Here is a 16093-nt window from a genome sequence, read left to right as displayed (position 1 = left end):
GATGTTTTAAGTTTTTCTTTTCATTATGAAAATAACTTATATTTTGGGTTGTGGATTATTTTTTCAGCGGAAAATGGCTGTTTATTTTTATTCCTCCCTCTCTAGTGACTCTTGAGTGGAGTTCCACATGTTTGGCATCGATATCCCATAATAAGTCACTAGCTCATGGACTCTTGCCAATTACATGAAGAAAACATAATTTATGTAAGAATTTACCTGATAAATTAATTTCTTTCATATTGGCAAGAGTCCATGAGGCCCACCCTTTTTTATGGTGGTTATGATTTTTTTGTATAAAGCACAATTATTTCTAAATTCCTTTGTTGATGCTTTTTACTCCTTTCTTTATCACCCCACTACTTGGCTATTCGTTAAACTGAATTGTGGGTGTGGTGAGGGGTGTATTTATAGGCATTTTGAGGTTTGGGAAACTTTGCCCCTCCTGGTAGGATTGTATATCCCATACATCACTAGCTCATGGACTCTTGCCAATATGAAAGAAATGAATTTATCAGGTAAATTCTTACATAAATTATGTTTTTAAGGGCCATTGGTAGTTTATTGTAGGCTAGGGTTTTTTTTTTTAAATTTTTGGGGGGGCTTTTTTATTTTGATAGAGCTATTAGATTAGGTGCAATTCTTTTTTATTTTTGATAATGTGTTTGTTTTTGTAATTTAGTGTACACATTTTAAAAGAAAACAGTTGTTTGTTGTTGTAACCAGGTCCCAGAGAAGTACCAGATAGGTTGATATACAAACTGCTGGAAAGGGCCGAGATATGTGCCAACAGCTCCTTAGCAGATAGCAGGATAACTCAGCATCGGGTGGGGACACAACTCACACCTCCAGCATATGAAAAGAAACAAAAAGGACAATATAGATCAAGGTGACTCGTTTCGGCCTGTACACGGGTAGATATTTGTGTAGGCAGCATACATATCCCATTGCCTTGTCATATACCATATCCATTTAAATCACTATTAAAACATTTATTTCAATAAAAACTTAGTGACGAAATCCACATAAAGGATAGCACACCTTCAGGTGAGAGTTTAAGTGATAGCCTACATGTGCTATTCAGGATGTTCCCATAGTCTGTTATGTGAGGGATTTAGTTTATCCATTATATCCAACATCCAGATGTTAGCTCACCCTAGACTTTTGCTCGAGTCAGGTGCGGAACTTCAATGGTCGCGACGGACGTGGCTGCAACAGGGCCTGGAGGTCTGCCACTGTGTTGCAAAAGGGCCCCTTGAGCCGGCGCGCTCTGCTGCCCGCAAACAGGTTCCCAGCTTGGTTATTTATTTTTACTATGCAATGCTGATCATGCCGTGCAAAGGTCATCACATAGTACTTTGCTCCTCCCCTGCAAGCCCTGCGCCGCATGCCACCCCTGTCTGGGGTCGTCTCCCGAGTTAAGAAATTCGACTCTGGCTGAAAGTATCTTGTCACGGTGATTTGTCAAAGGTAATTAACCCACTGTGTGACTGTTACATTAAACTGTCCTGAACGATATCTCTGCGCTAGGCTATGTCACATTTCTCACAAGGCAATGTAGATATATGACTAGGTGCGTCTCATCTTCTGGGTCAATAATAATAAAAAAAATTGTTCCAAAATACTAGGCAGAAGTGCGCTGAAAATTTAGGCAATGTCTTGCTCACCAGTGTTTTACCCATGAGGTAAATCAATCACTCAATATTTAGCACATTATTTTAGAAACCTGAGGTAAGTTTTCTCTGCAGCACATTTCACTTTTTCTCTGCATTTATTGCAGCAATGAAATTGCTCTCTCAGCAACACAATTAACCACAAGATTGTGGCAACATCTCTCTTGGGTATTTTACACCATTAACCTTTATGCAACATCTGCATTACATTGCTCCACTGATCAGTCATATTAACTCTCTGCAGCACATTGTGACAGTGACATTTCTGCTAATATGCTGCTCTACTGCAACACATTCCTCCAATAACCTTTAATAACTCTCAACTCTAACAAAGTGTACTAATGGCCAGTACATGATTTCTCCAATACCTCTCACACTGCTAACTTGTGGTTCCAACCAACACTATAAACCATGGCTGTTAGGTTACTATATTGTTGGCCACATCATGATTCTATAAAGTGTACAGTAGTGTGTATTTTACCTCATATATTGGCTGATCCGTATATATCACAATATGTATAGTTCAATTCCAGCTCTGTTACAAGACTGGGCCGGCCACAAGGTGCTCGTATGTGTGTGTGTGTAGATATATATATATATATATATATATATATATATATATATATAAACAGTGTGTATATATATATATATGTGTGTGTGTGTATACTATGTGTGTGTATATATGTATGTATTGCAAGTTGGGGGGGCCCTTCATGGATTTTTGCACCGGGGCCCTGAGGCTTCTAGTTACGCCTCTGGCTCGAGTGTTAACATTTTACTTTGAACTTGTAATACAATTGCAAGAATAAGAGCACTATTGATTTAGCTTGAGCAGTGTTAGCACACAATAGCACTAATATCTTTGTACTCCACTTGTACTCTAGGCCATACTAGGCAACTTTATATTACTTTTTATCACTGACTCACAGATCTGTAAGGTCACGCAGTATGTAAATGAAACTTTTACCATGTATAGCTGCTGAAATGCATTTTTTCCCCATGTACCATTTAGAGTGAGCTCAGCAAAGAAAGAGCAGAGATATTTCTACTTAAATTGGAATTTCTCCTTTTGTATATTACTTTAAGGTTTGTTTTCTCCTGATCATATTATAGTTAAGCCTTGTTACATGATGATGGGGAGCTCATTAAGATAAAGTTGTTCACTATTAGTGATGTCCCGAACTGTTCGCCGGAGAACAGTTCCCGGCGAACATAGCATGTTTGCGTTCGCCGTCGTAGGCGAACATATGCGATGTTCGATCCGCCCCCTATTCGTCATCATTGAGGAAACTTTGACCCTGTATCTCACAGTCTGCAGACACATTACAGCCAATCAACAGCAGACACTCCCTTCCAGACCCTTCCAGGTCACGGGCAGCAGCCATTTTAGAATCATTGTGATGCAGCTTTTGAATAGAGAAGAGGTTTAGTGTTGCAGCTCCAGATTTTAATGGGAAATCGATAGCTAGGCTAGTGTATTCAGTCTCCACTACAGTCCTGAAGGACTCATCTGATCTCTGCTGTAAGGACAGCACCCCAAAAAGCCCTTTTTAGGGCTACATCAGTCTTTTTTTTTTCAGTCTTTTTTTTTTTTTTTGCATAGGGCTAGAACTCCAGTCGTTTTTTTTTTTGGCATTTGCCTGCCTGCCACCAGCCTGTGTGTGAGCCTCACAGCATATATTGTGCCAACTTGCTCACTGCCACCACTCATATCTGGTGTAACATTATTTTAAATAAAAAAAAAAAAAAAACTTTTACATTAGTTTGCTAATTGCAAGTTTAATCTAATTTTGTGATTAATTCCTCTGTGCCACCACTCATATCTGGTGGTGTAACATTATTGTAAATTTAAAAAAACAAACAAATTTAAATTAGTTTGTTAGTGTAATCTAATTTCATTTTCCATCAGGCCTGGGTCTCTCAGGCACACAGCATATACTGTTATTAATTGCTCTGTGCCACCCCCACCACTCATATCTGGTGGTGTAACATTATTTTAAATTTAAAAAACAAAACTTTTACATTAGTTTGCTAATTGCAAGTTTAATCTAATTTCATTTTCCATCATGCCTGTGTGCCAGGCACCCAGCAAGCATATACTGTGATTAATTCCTCAGTGCCGCCACTCATATCTGGTGGTGTAACGGAACATTATTGTAAATTTAGAAAAAAACAAATTTACATTAGTTTGTTAGTGTAATCTAATTTAATTTTCCATCAGGCCTGGGTCTCCCAGGCACACAGCATATACTGTTATTAATTGCTCTGTGCCACCCCCACCACTCATATCTGGTGTAACATTATTTTAAATTTAAAAATTAAAACTTTTACATTAGTTTGCTAATTGCAAGTTTAATCTAATTTCATTTTCCATCAGGCCTGTGTGCCAGGCCCACAGCAACCATATACTGTGATTAATTGCTGTGTGCCACCACTCATATCTGGTGGTGTAACGGAACATTATTGTAAATATAAAAACAATTTTTTTTACATTAGTTTGTTAGTGTAATCTAATTTCATTTTCCATCAGGCCTGGGTCTCTCAGGCACACAGCATATACTGCTATTAATTGCTCTGTGCCACCCCCACCACTTATATCTGGTGTAACATTATTTTAAATTTAAAAAACAAAACTTTTACATTAGTTTGCTAATTGCAAGTTTAATCTAATTTCATTTTCCATCAGGCCTGTGTGCAAGGCCCACAGCAAGCATATACTGTGATTAACTCAGTGCCACCACTCATATCTGTTGTAACATTAGTGTAAATTTTTTTTTTTTTTTTTTTTTTACATCAGTCTGGTAGTGTTATTGAATTTTAGTTGCCAGGTCAGCCTAGTGCCAGCCTGTGTGTCAGGCTCCCAGCATATACTGTGCCTACTTCCATCCTCAGTGCCACCGCTCATATCTTCTTGTTTAATAGTAGTGTAAGTGTACATTTAAAAAAAATAAACTTTTTGGATTGGGAAACATCAGTCTGCTTTTTTGTTTCCTGCTCACAGCGTATACTGTGCCCACTTGCCCAGTGCCACCACTCATATCTTGTTTAATAGTAGTGTAAGTGTACATTTAAAAAAAATAAACTTTTTGGATTGTGAAACATCAGTCTGCTTTTTTGTTTCAGGCTCACAGCGTATACTGTGCCCACTTGCCCAGTGGCACCACTCATATCTTGTTTAATAGTAGTGTAAGTGTACATTTAAAAACAAAAAAATCTTTTTGGACTGTGAAACATCAGTCTGCTTTTTTGTGTCAGGCTCAGAGCTTATACTGGGCCCACTTGCCCAGTGCCACCACTCATATCTTGTTTAATAGTAGTGTAAGTGTACATTTAAAAACAAAAAAAACTTTTTGGACTGTGAAACATCAGTCTGCTTTTTTGTGTCAGGCTCACAGCGTATACTGTGCCCACTTGCCCAGTGGCACCACTCATATCTTGTTTAATAGTAGTGTAAGTGCACATTTAAAAAAAATGACAGGCAGAGGCAGGCCACCCCGCAGGTGCCGTCGTGGTCGTGGTGCTGTGATTCCCTTTGGCCCTAGAATAATGCCCAGTGTTCAGAGGCCACGTACCATGAACTCGAAAAGTTCTGAGGACATAGTTGACTTTTTAACACAGGACACCCAATAGCTTCCGCTCCGAACCTTGACGCACCATCCTCCTCCAGCTTATCTTCGGGCAGCACCTCTCAAGTTACCACTCGCCCGCCTGCCGCCACCACCAACACTAGCACCACAGCCGCTTCACTTGATCTGTCAGAGGAGTTATTTACACATCAGTTGGAAGAAATGAGTGATGTGCAACCATTATTGCCAGAGGATGTAGATAACAGGGATATGTCTCAGTCAGGCAGCATTACACACATGGACGTATGGTGTGATGATGATGATGATGTTGTACCCGCTGCGGGAGTTTGGTCTGTCACTGTGAAGCGGGCGTTACCCTTACACTACCTGATCGATACAACATCATACCTGATGTTTTAAAGCACGTTATTCCAAACAATTTAGGAATGTTAGGTGATTTATGCCCTTTATGGATTAAAACCAGACTCTGCATCAACTATGTAATTTTCCGTGGGAGTTTTGCCATGGATCCCCCTCCGGCATGCCACAGTCCAGGTGTTAGTACCCTTGACACAACTTTCCCATCACTATTGTGGCCAGAAAGAGTCCCTGTGGGTTTTAAAATTCGCCTGCCCATTGAAGTCAATGGGGGTTCGTCCGGTTCGCCGGTTCGCAAACTTTTGCGGGAGTTCGCGTTCGCAGTTCGCGAACCCAAATTTTTAGGTTCGCAACATCACTATTCACTATGTATTTTTATACCACATGGTTATTACAGACTTTTTTTATGTTTTTCTGGGTTTTGTGTTTATAGTTGTGCCAAAATCTTCATTCACTGATCTATTTTTACTGTTTTGCCCAATTCTTTCTTTGTTTTTCATTTCATGATCATGCCTATCTCGTCTTGTGTTATTGAACAGGATTTCCCAGTCTCTCTTTTTCCCTTCTAACTTCATAAATGCCCTGCATTTGAAAGAAATGTTTTGTTTGGAAATTCAGATGCCCCTCCATTTTATGTTGTTTTTTTTCTGAGTCCATAATAAATATACATTTGTAATGAATTAGATTTTAAATAATATGCTTATGGAGCACTGAGTATGTGTTGTGTGTACATGGATATCCATCAGAGATGCCATCTTAGTCCAGTAAATCAGCAACGAATCCCAGGTCCCCGAGGGTAAATATAAAAAACTATACTTTATTATAAACGTTTAAAAGTCCATAAACATGCAGGGATGCAAGTAATTAATCCTGACGCGTTTTATACCTTTTACAGAGCTTACTCATAGGATATTGTCATGCGTCTACCATCCCATATTTAAGATGAGCTCAACTAATCAGGTCGCTCCTAAGGAGATCTAGTAATGGTAGCCTAAATCAATTTAAGGTGGTATAAAACAAATAATGAATAAAAATACTAAAAATCTTAGTAGTGACAAAAAAGACCTTGCTCTGTATGCTAGAATGTATGTATATCTTATTCCCTCATGAAAAATGGCAAATAATAATGTAGCTATATGTGTCCCTGTATGGTCATTTGGAATAATACAGTAATAATAATATAAACCTCCCAACCATTCCAGATATTGCCATGTATCTGTCCTCTGTCCCTTCATTCAAATTTCCCTGTGAGGTCTCATATACCTGTTTCCTGATACTGCCCCAACTCTGCCCTAATCCAGCTATTACATGTCTGGTCCTGCCCATGGCACATTTATTGTCCCGCCCATCCTGTTGTGGCTCCCCCCACAATATATGGGTGGTCTACCACCTACCAGTCCCCTGCACCTCCCTGTCTTGGAAACCCTCTGGGAAATGTTGGAATGTACGATAGTAAATAAATTCCCCTAACTTCAGAAAAGTGCAATAAGTTTACATTTCATCAGTCCATTTCTTAACTTACGTAACTGTATTCTGAGGATATGACAAAATTAACATTCACATTACAAACAGTAAACTACCTCGCACAATAGATATCTAAAAATTGTTAGACAATAATGTATAAAAAGTATACAGTACTAAAGATTGAGAACCCTCTTTTTTTTGCTTTAGATTTAATTGTGTGACATCACCGAAACTAAATTACAGTTTGAAATATATTTAAAGGGGCAGTATACTATAAAATAGTTTTTCCCTTAATATGTTTTCAATTGCTTGTTTTACCAGTTGCAGAGTATAAAATGTATGAGATTTGCTTTTTTAAGGCTTATTTGTGTATATGATTAGCTGATTTTGTGTTTTGAAGCCACAACCTAATAACATAGGTTGAGCTTGTAGGTATAATCAGATCTCATTACTTTATCACATTGTGTACATATACCGGCTTCTTTATCTTATCTGTCCATAAACCAATCACCAATACTTGGAGAGAAGAATGGAAAATTAACATTTTATTGCCTTATCTCTTCTATAACCCACTTTGGGCGCAATCCGATATACGGCGCAGGTTTCGGTGCAAGCGTGGAAACCTGCGCCGCCAATAGTTTCAGCTCGCACAGCGAGCTATCTCATATACGGCACCGGCAGTTGCTAAAGTGCTGTAAGTCGGACAAACTAGCGATGTCCAGAAATCAGCGTAAGTACAAATTTCTGGAGTTGCCAGTGACTTACGGCACTTTAGAAACTGCCGCCGCCTAAAAAAACTGACTAAAATATTAAATCTCCCGTTACTGTCTAACACGCCTCCCAAACATAGCCCGACACGTATACCCCTCTATCCGCAATCCCCCCTCTAACTCCTAATAATAAATATATTAACCCCTAAACCACCTCTCCCGGACCCCGCTGCCAGCTACATAAAATGTCTTACCCCCTAATGTGATCCCCCTACACCGCCGCCAGCTACATTAACTATATTACGCCCTAATGTGAGCCCCCTATCCCCCCGCCACCTATTTTAACTATATTAACCCCTAATGTGAGCCCCCTACCCCGCCGCCAGCTATATTAAAATTATTACCCCCTAATGGCAGACCCCTACCCCGCCGCCACCTATATTAAAATGATTAACCCCTAATCTAATCCCCCTACACCGCCGCCACCTATATTAAAATTATTAACCCCTATTCTAATCCCCCTACACCGCCGCCACCTATATTAAAATTATTAACCCCTAATCTAATCCCCCTACACCGCCGCCACCTATATTAAAATTATTAACCCCTAATCTAATCCCCCTACACCGCCGCCACCTATATTAAAATTATTAACCCCTAATCTAATCCCCCTACACTGCCGCCACCTATATTAAATATATTAACCACTAAACCTAAGTCTAACCCTAACACCCCCTAACTTAATTATTATTAAAATAAATCTAAATAATATTAATAATATTAACTAAATTATTCCTATTTAAATCTAAATACTTACCTATAAAATAAACCCTAAGATAGCTACAATATAATTAATAATTACATTGTAGCTATTTTAGGGTTTATATTTATTTTACAGGTAACTTGGTATTTATTTTAACTAGGTACAATAGCTATTAAATAGTTAATAACTATTTAATAGCTACCTAGTTAAAATAATTACCAAATTACCTGTAAAATAAATCCTAACCTAAGTTACCATTACACCTAACACTACCCTATCAATAAATTAATTAAATAAACTACAATTATCTCCACTAAAATACAATTAAATACACTAATCTATATTACAAAAAAAAACAAACACTAAATTACAAAAAATGAAAAAATATAACAAGAATTTTAAGCTAATTATACCTAATCTAAGCCCCCTAATAAAATAACAAAGCCCCCCAAAATAATAAAATGTCCCTACCCTAAACTAAATTACAAAAGTAATCAGCTCTATTACCAGCCCTTAAAGGATTACTTTCTGACCTATATTTTCTCCAAAACAAAGTTTCATAACGTTCTAAAAGTTATATATTTTATTCGCCGATGATGTCCCGTTATCCTGCCCACTATTTTCAGCACTGCATGTTCAAAATACTTAAACCAATAACTTTGTGTTTAAAGCGCCATTTTGAAACCTAGGTACTGTAAACGGATTGGTACAGAGCAAAGGATACCCATGGAGTGGGTTTGGAAAACAATTAAATTTGCAGACAAGATTTCTGATATACGATAGAGATATGTTAATGAAATGATATTGATAAAAAGCGTATTTGGGGTAGTTAGTTAGTAACAGGCATAGAAAATATTTACTTACAGTGGCCCTTTAAAAGGGCCTTTTGTGGGGCATTGCCCCAAAGCAATCAGCTCTTTTACCTATAAAAAAAAAAAGAACAACCCCCCCGAATACAACCCACCACCCACACACCCCTACTCTAAAACCCACCCTATCCCCCCTTAAAAAAAGTCTAACCCCCAAGTGGTCCATACCTGGCTGTCCTGGAGACCGGCGGAGAAGGTCCTGTTCCAGACGGAGAAGTCTTCTTCCAGGCGGCGACCTCTTCTTCTTCCAGGAACCAGCCGGCGCGGAGCGGAGGAGTTGAAGACCGATGACCGCGGAGCTGAAGACCGTCCTCTCTGGAACTGAAGACCGGCGATGCAGGAACTGAAGATCGGCGATGCTGGAACTGAAGACCAGGGCCATGGAGCGTGGAGGATCCTCTTCATACGATCTCCGCCATACACTGAATAGGAATTCAAGGTACGCGATTAAATATGGCGTCCCTTCAATTCCTATTGGCTGATTTGAGCCTTCAAATTCAAATCAGCCAATCGGATGAGAGCTACTTTAATTCTATTGGCTGATTTAAATAGCCAATAGAATAAGAGCTACTGTAATTCTATTGGCTATTCTAATCAGCCAATAGAATTACAGTAGCTCTTATTCTATTGGCTATTCAAATCAGCCAATAGAATTAAAGTAGCTCTCATCCGATTGGCTGATTTGAATTTGAAGGCTCAAATCAGCCAATAGGAATTCAAGGTACACTATTTTTAATCGCGTACCTTGAATTCCTATTCAGTGTACGGCGGAGATCGTATGAAGAGGATCCTCCACGCTCCATGGCTCCAGTCTTCAGTTCCATTGTCGCCGATCTTCAGTTCCTGCATCGCCGGTCTTCAGTTCCAGAGAGGACGTTCTTCAGCTCCGTGGTCATCCGTCTTCAACTCCTCCGCTCCGCGCCGGCTGGTTCCTGGAAGAAGAGGTCGCCGCCTGGAAGAAGACTTCTCCGCCTGGAACAGGACCTTCTCCGCCGGTCTTCAGGACAGCCAGGTATGGACCACTTGGGGGTTAGACTTAGGTTTTTTTAAGGGGGGATAGGGTGGGTTTTAGAGTAGGGGTGTGTGGGTGGTGGGTTGTAATGGGGGGGGGTTGTTCTTTTTTTTACAGGTAAAAGAGCTGATTACTTTGGGGCAATGCCCCACAAAAGGCCCTTTTAAGGGCTGGTAATAGAGCTGATTGTAAAATACTTTTGTAATTTAGTTTAGGGTAGGGACATTTTATTAATTTGGGGGGCTTTGTTTATTTTTTTAGGGGGCTTAGATTAGGTGTAATTAGCTTAAAATTCTTGTTATCTTTTTTTATTTTTTGTAATTTAGTGTTTGTTTGTTTTTTGTAATATAGATTAGTGTATTTAATTGTATTTTAGTGGAGATAATTGTAGTTTATTTAATTAATTTATTTATAGGGTAGTGTTAGGTGTAATGGTAACTTAGGTTAGGATTTATTTTACAGGTAATTTGGTAATTATTTTAACTAGGTAGCTATTAAATAGTTATTAACTATTTAATAGCTATTGTACCTAGTTAAAATAAATACCAAGTTACCTGTAAAATAAATATAAATCCTAAAATAGCTGCAATGTAATTATTAATTATATTGTAGCTATCTTAGGGTTTATTTTATAGGTAAGTATTTAGATTTAAATAGGAATAATTTAGTTAATATTATTAATATTATTTAGATTTATTTTAATAATAATTAAGTTAGGGGGTGTTATGGTTAGACTTAGGTTTAGTGGTTAATATATTTAATATAGGTGGCGGCGGTGTAGGGGGATTAGATTAGCGGTTAATAATTTTAATATAGGTGGCGGCGGTGTAGGGGGATTAGATTAGGTGTTAATAAATTTAATATAGGTGGCGGCGGTGTAGGGGGCTCAGATTAGGGGTTAATGTAGTTATTATAGGTGGCGGCGGTGTAGGGGGATCATATTAGGGGGTTAGACATTTAATGTAGCTGGCGGCAGTCTAGGGGGATCAGATTAGGGGGTTAGACATTTAATGTAGCTGGTGGCGGAGTAGGGGGATCACATTAAGGGGTTAGACATTTAATGTAGCTGGCGGTGGGGTCCGGGAACGGCGGTTTAGGGGTTAAGCACTTTATTAAAGATTGTGGTGGGGGATTGCGGTTGACAGGTAGATAGACATTGCACATGCGTTAGGTGTTAGGTTTTATTTTGCAGGTAGTTTAGGCAGTTATGGGGCTCCAATACTCAGCGTAAGGCGTACTACGCCTGCAATTTGTGGCGAGGTGAAAATGGAGTAAGATTTCTCCATTTTCGCCACGTAAGTCCTTACGCTGTATATTGGATACCAAACTGCGCAGGTTTGGTATATCACTCTATGGCCCAAAAAACTACGGCCGAAGGGTGAAATATACGAGCGTAACTTCTATGTTACACCGTATATGTGATACCAAACCAGCGCAAAATTTGGCGTCGCCGGCTTTTGCGGGCGACGCTGCATATCGGATCGGGCCCCGAGAGTGTAATTTCTTCTACTGGCTGTGTTAACACAGCTTGGCCTCGGGGCCAAAAAATTTCAGAATGGGTGGGGATACCACAAGCTAAATAAACTATTTTAAATGCTAATATAAGGCCAATGGAAATACTTGTAAACAATTTAATACACTCCTGCAGGTAAAGTGGATCATTGGAAACAAATTAAAGGGGAGAAAAGTTTTGAGTAAACTGTCCCTTTAACAATTGACAGACCCTGATCTATAATCCCATTGCTGGTTTTAATAAATCTACCTTTTACTGCATGGTTTTTAGTTTTTAACATGATTTCTCAATGCAATATACGCACCTAATTTAAAATGTAATTCCATTACTTATAAGAAACTTATATCTCATTACACAGGCAACAGTATTATCTTAATAGTGAAACCAAACATTTTTATTCAATAATGTTGTCTCATTGACGATGTTGTGTGGTCATGGTCACATGCAGATGGTATTCTCACTGATGAGCCTTCTTGTGAGGCCAGGAGTGCATGAAATGTATCCAGGATCTGCAGTAAAAGGGTTAAACAAAAGCTGATGAACTGTCAGCATTAATATACTGACACAAATATCATTTACTGTATCATGTATGTATATTGTATAGTCTTTATGTGCAAAAGGTGCAACAGCTCCCTCATGTGGCCAAATACTGCAAATAACACCCATTTCCAATCCATTAATATGAAACCCACATTTTCATGATTTAGAACAGAACATACAATTTTTAAGACGTTTCCAAGTTTATTTTCAAAATGGTTTCTTAGTATCCTTTGTTGAAAATCAGGTTAACAGACTAAGGAGCAATCACATGTCTTGAGAACTATATGGCAGCAGTTCTGTGAGGCAAACCATTAACAGTGTTGTACATTTGCAAGAGTCCTAGAGGGTAGCAGTGTTTGCTGTCATGTAGTGCTCCAGACACGTGCATGCTACTTACCTAGGTATGCTCATAAGCAATAAAATAACAAGAACATGAAGTACATTTTATAACAGAAGTAAAAAGGTAACATTTACAGTTGTCTGTCTTCATGTTGTATCTTAATCGCAAAAGAAACCCTATGGGGACGATTTATCAAGCTCCGTATGGTGCTTGATGTCCCTGTTTCTGCACGAGCCTTCAGGCTCGCAGGAAAAGAAGTTATGAAGCAGCGTTCTAAAGACCGCTGCTCCATAACTTGTCCGCCTGCTCTGAGGCCGCGGACAGAAATCAACCTGATTGAATACGATCGGGTTGATTGACACCCCCTGCTAGCGGCGAATCTGCAGGGGGCGGCATTGCTCCAGCAGTTCACAATACGCTGTTGGCATTTATCGATGTGCAGCGGACACGATACGCTACATCATATCATGTCCGCACTATGATAAATCTACCCCTTTGTGTTTCACGCCCCTTTAAATTTGTGAGTAGTTTGGTTGTCTTTTCTATTTCATTCCAATCCATTAGAATTGAGGATGTTTTTTTTAAAGAGATACACACCCAAGTTATGCATCTAATACATCCAGAACAGCTGTTTTCCTTACACTGAATAAACTATACTATAAGGGACTTGCTTTGCTCAGGATTTAGTAGGTTGTTTGCTCAGCTAAATATAATAAAAAATATATGTTGTCAATACAAAAGGAAAGCAGAACATGTTTTAACCATGTTGCAACCTAGGTTTTCAGAACTTTAAAGGGACACTGAACCCAATTTTTTTCTTTTATGATTTACATAGAGCATGTGATTTTAAACAACTTTCTAATTTACTTCTATTATCAATTTATCTTCATTCTCTTTGTATCTTTTGTTGAAACTCAGGGATGTATGCTTAGGAGTCGGTCTATTTCTAGAGCACTATATGGCAGCAGTTTTGCAAGAATGTTATCCATTTGCAAGTGCACTAAATGACAGCACTATTTCCTGACATGTAGTGCTCCAGATGTCTACCTACTGTATGTCTTTAACTAAGAATATCATGGGAACTGAGCAAATTTGATAATAGAAGTAAATTGAAACTTTCTTTTAAAATGGCTCTGTCTGAATCACAAAATAAAAGTTTGAGGTTTCATAACCCTTAAAAAAGCCTCTCATTTTATCTATTCTGCTGAGGCAATGTGCCCCCCTGAAACATTAGGGAAGGGTATTCATTCAGATGGGCACAAGGCCATGATAAGGGGGGCTAGGGGCTCAAACGCTGAAGCCCTGTAAAAAATCTGTTCCCTTAAAGGGACAGTCTAGTCAAAATTAAACTTTCATGATTCAGATAGGGCATGCAATTTTTTCATTTTTTTTTAATATTTTATTTTTGTTATCAATAGGCATACAGATATCAATATCAACTTATTCAATCATAAGAACTTTACAGATCAAGTAAAGGAGAGAAATCTCCAAGTCAGAGTCCAAAATTGGTAGACAGTTCAGAGGTTTTTGTCCCGTGATCAGGGCAAGTCATGTCCATATTGCCTATTGAAAATGTTTCCATTTTTATAACAACTATTTAACATTTTGACAATTAAAGCACCCTGCGGCTACATATGGGCCTCAGGGTGAGGGCTATAAAAAAATAACCAGAAAAGAAAAAAGTCAGTAACATTAACATATGCAGTTTACACATTTTATACAGTAACTCACATCTCGACCTTTTGATGTATACAGTGAATTAATTCTAAGGCATCACTAAACTCACAATGGATGGGACAGATATTCCTCGTTGCCAATTATTGAGCTAGGGCAGTTGCCCAAATGTTCCATTCACCTCTCAAATTTGCCTCCAGCATGTAAATAGTATTTTTAAAAGGATACAGAATTAGCCTCTGAGTCTGGAGATCCAAAGATTTTAAAAAGAGTCCCCATTTCCCAATGAAACGCGCTATGCGCATATTAACATCAAACAAAGTATCATATTGTTCACGCAACAAATGTTTTAATATCATTTGCTTGAGAAACCTAATAGAAGGTGTTTCTTTTTGAAGCCACTTATGAAAGACACACTTTCTAGCTAAAAGTATACTATTAATAAGAAATTTCCTGTCCTGTCTAGAGACTGGTAGTTGGTCGAAAAAGAGAATCTGTATAGGTGTAAATGTTATATGGGTAGGTATGAATTTTTAGAGCCAGAAGGCCACCTGGCCCCAGTATCTCCGGATTTTGAGGCAGTACCAAATATAGTGCAAAAAATATGGGTCTGGGTAAGAACATTTGCCACAGACGTTTGAAAAATCTTTCCTCCTCTGGGTAATATAATCTTGGTAAATAACTCGTATCTGTGATTCTCTGAGATCTGCGGCAAGGGTTGCAGACCAATTTAGGTTTAGGCTATCATATATAATATTAACAGTAGACACTCTAGGCAATCTCTCATTCCAAGCGTTAAAGAGATTTAACTGCATATCAGAAAGTTTAGCTAATATCAACTCATTATAAATTGGGGAAATAGCAAAGTTCTGTGCTTGAAACTGTATAATAGTCCGGGCCAGAGGCGACTTATCCAAAAACGTCTCACAGGTCTGTAAAATATGGTTAATATAGTGCCGGATTTGAAAATAGGCAAATCTGCTGTTATATGGGGTCAAGTATTTCCTACAAATAGCGTCAAAAGGGAGAACAGATTTAGTAGCAGTATCTAAAAGTTTGGCAATATTATCTATACCTAGGGTTTTCCTATACTATATTGATCCAGGTAGAAATCTTGGGTTTCCCGTAATGGGCAGGTATTTAGTATGGTGAGGGTCCCAGGTCAGGGTTTTAGTCATGGCTTTCCAGCCCAAAACAACATCTCGGAACATAGGATGACCCTGTACCGACATTGGGAGCTCAGATAGAGTTGCATGTGGCAGGAAGGAGGGAGACACCTGAGGCAGTGAGGCCTCCTCCAGTTAAATACTGGAGAAGTGCTGGGTATTTAGTAACCAATCCAGTGTCAGCTTTGCCAAAGAGGCTCAGTTATAGTAGAGCAGGTTTGGTAGACCCAGTCCTCCCTTTAAATAGGGGAGATAAAGCTTGTGTACACCTATTCGAGGCTTGCCACCCTTCCAAAGAAAGGCTCTGAATATGCTATTTAAGAAGGCTATATCTTTCCATCACAATAAGAGGGGTAGCATTTGCATAGGGTATAGGAGCTTGGGCAGGATCATCATTTTAATGATATGGACTCTACCCATTAGAGAAA

This window comes from Bombina bombina, chromosome 1, assembly GCF_027579735.1.
Source record: "Bombina bombina isolate aBomBom1 chromosome 1, aBomBom1.pri, whole genome shotgun sequence".
Lineage (NCBI taxonomy): Eukaryota > Metazoa > Chordata > Amphibia > Anura > Bombinatoridae > Bombina > Bombina bombina.
Note: the sequence above shows the minus strand (reverse complement) of the source record.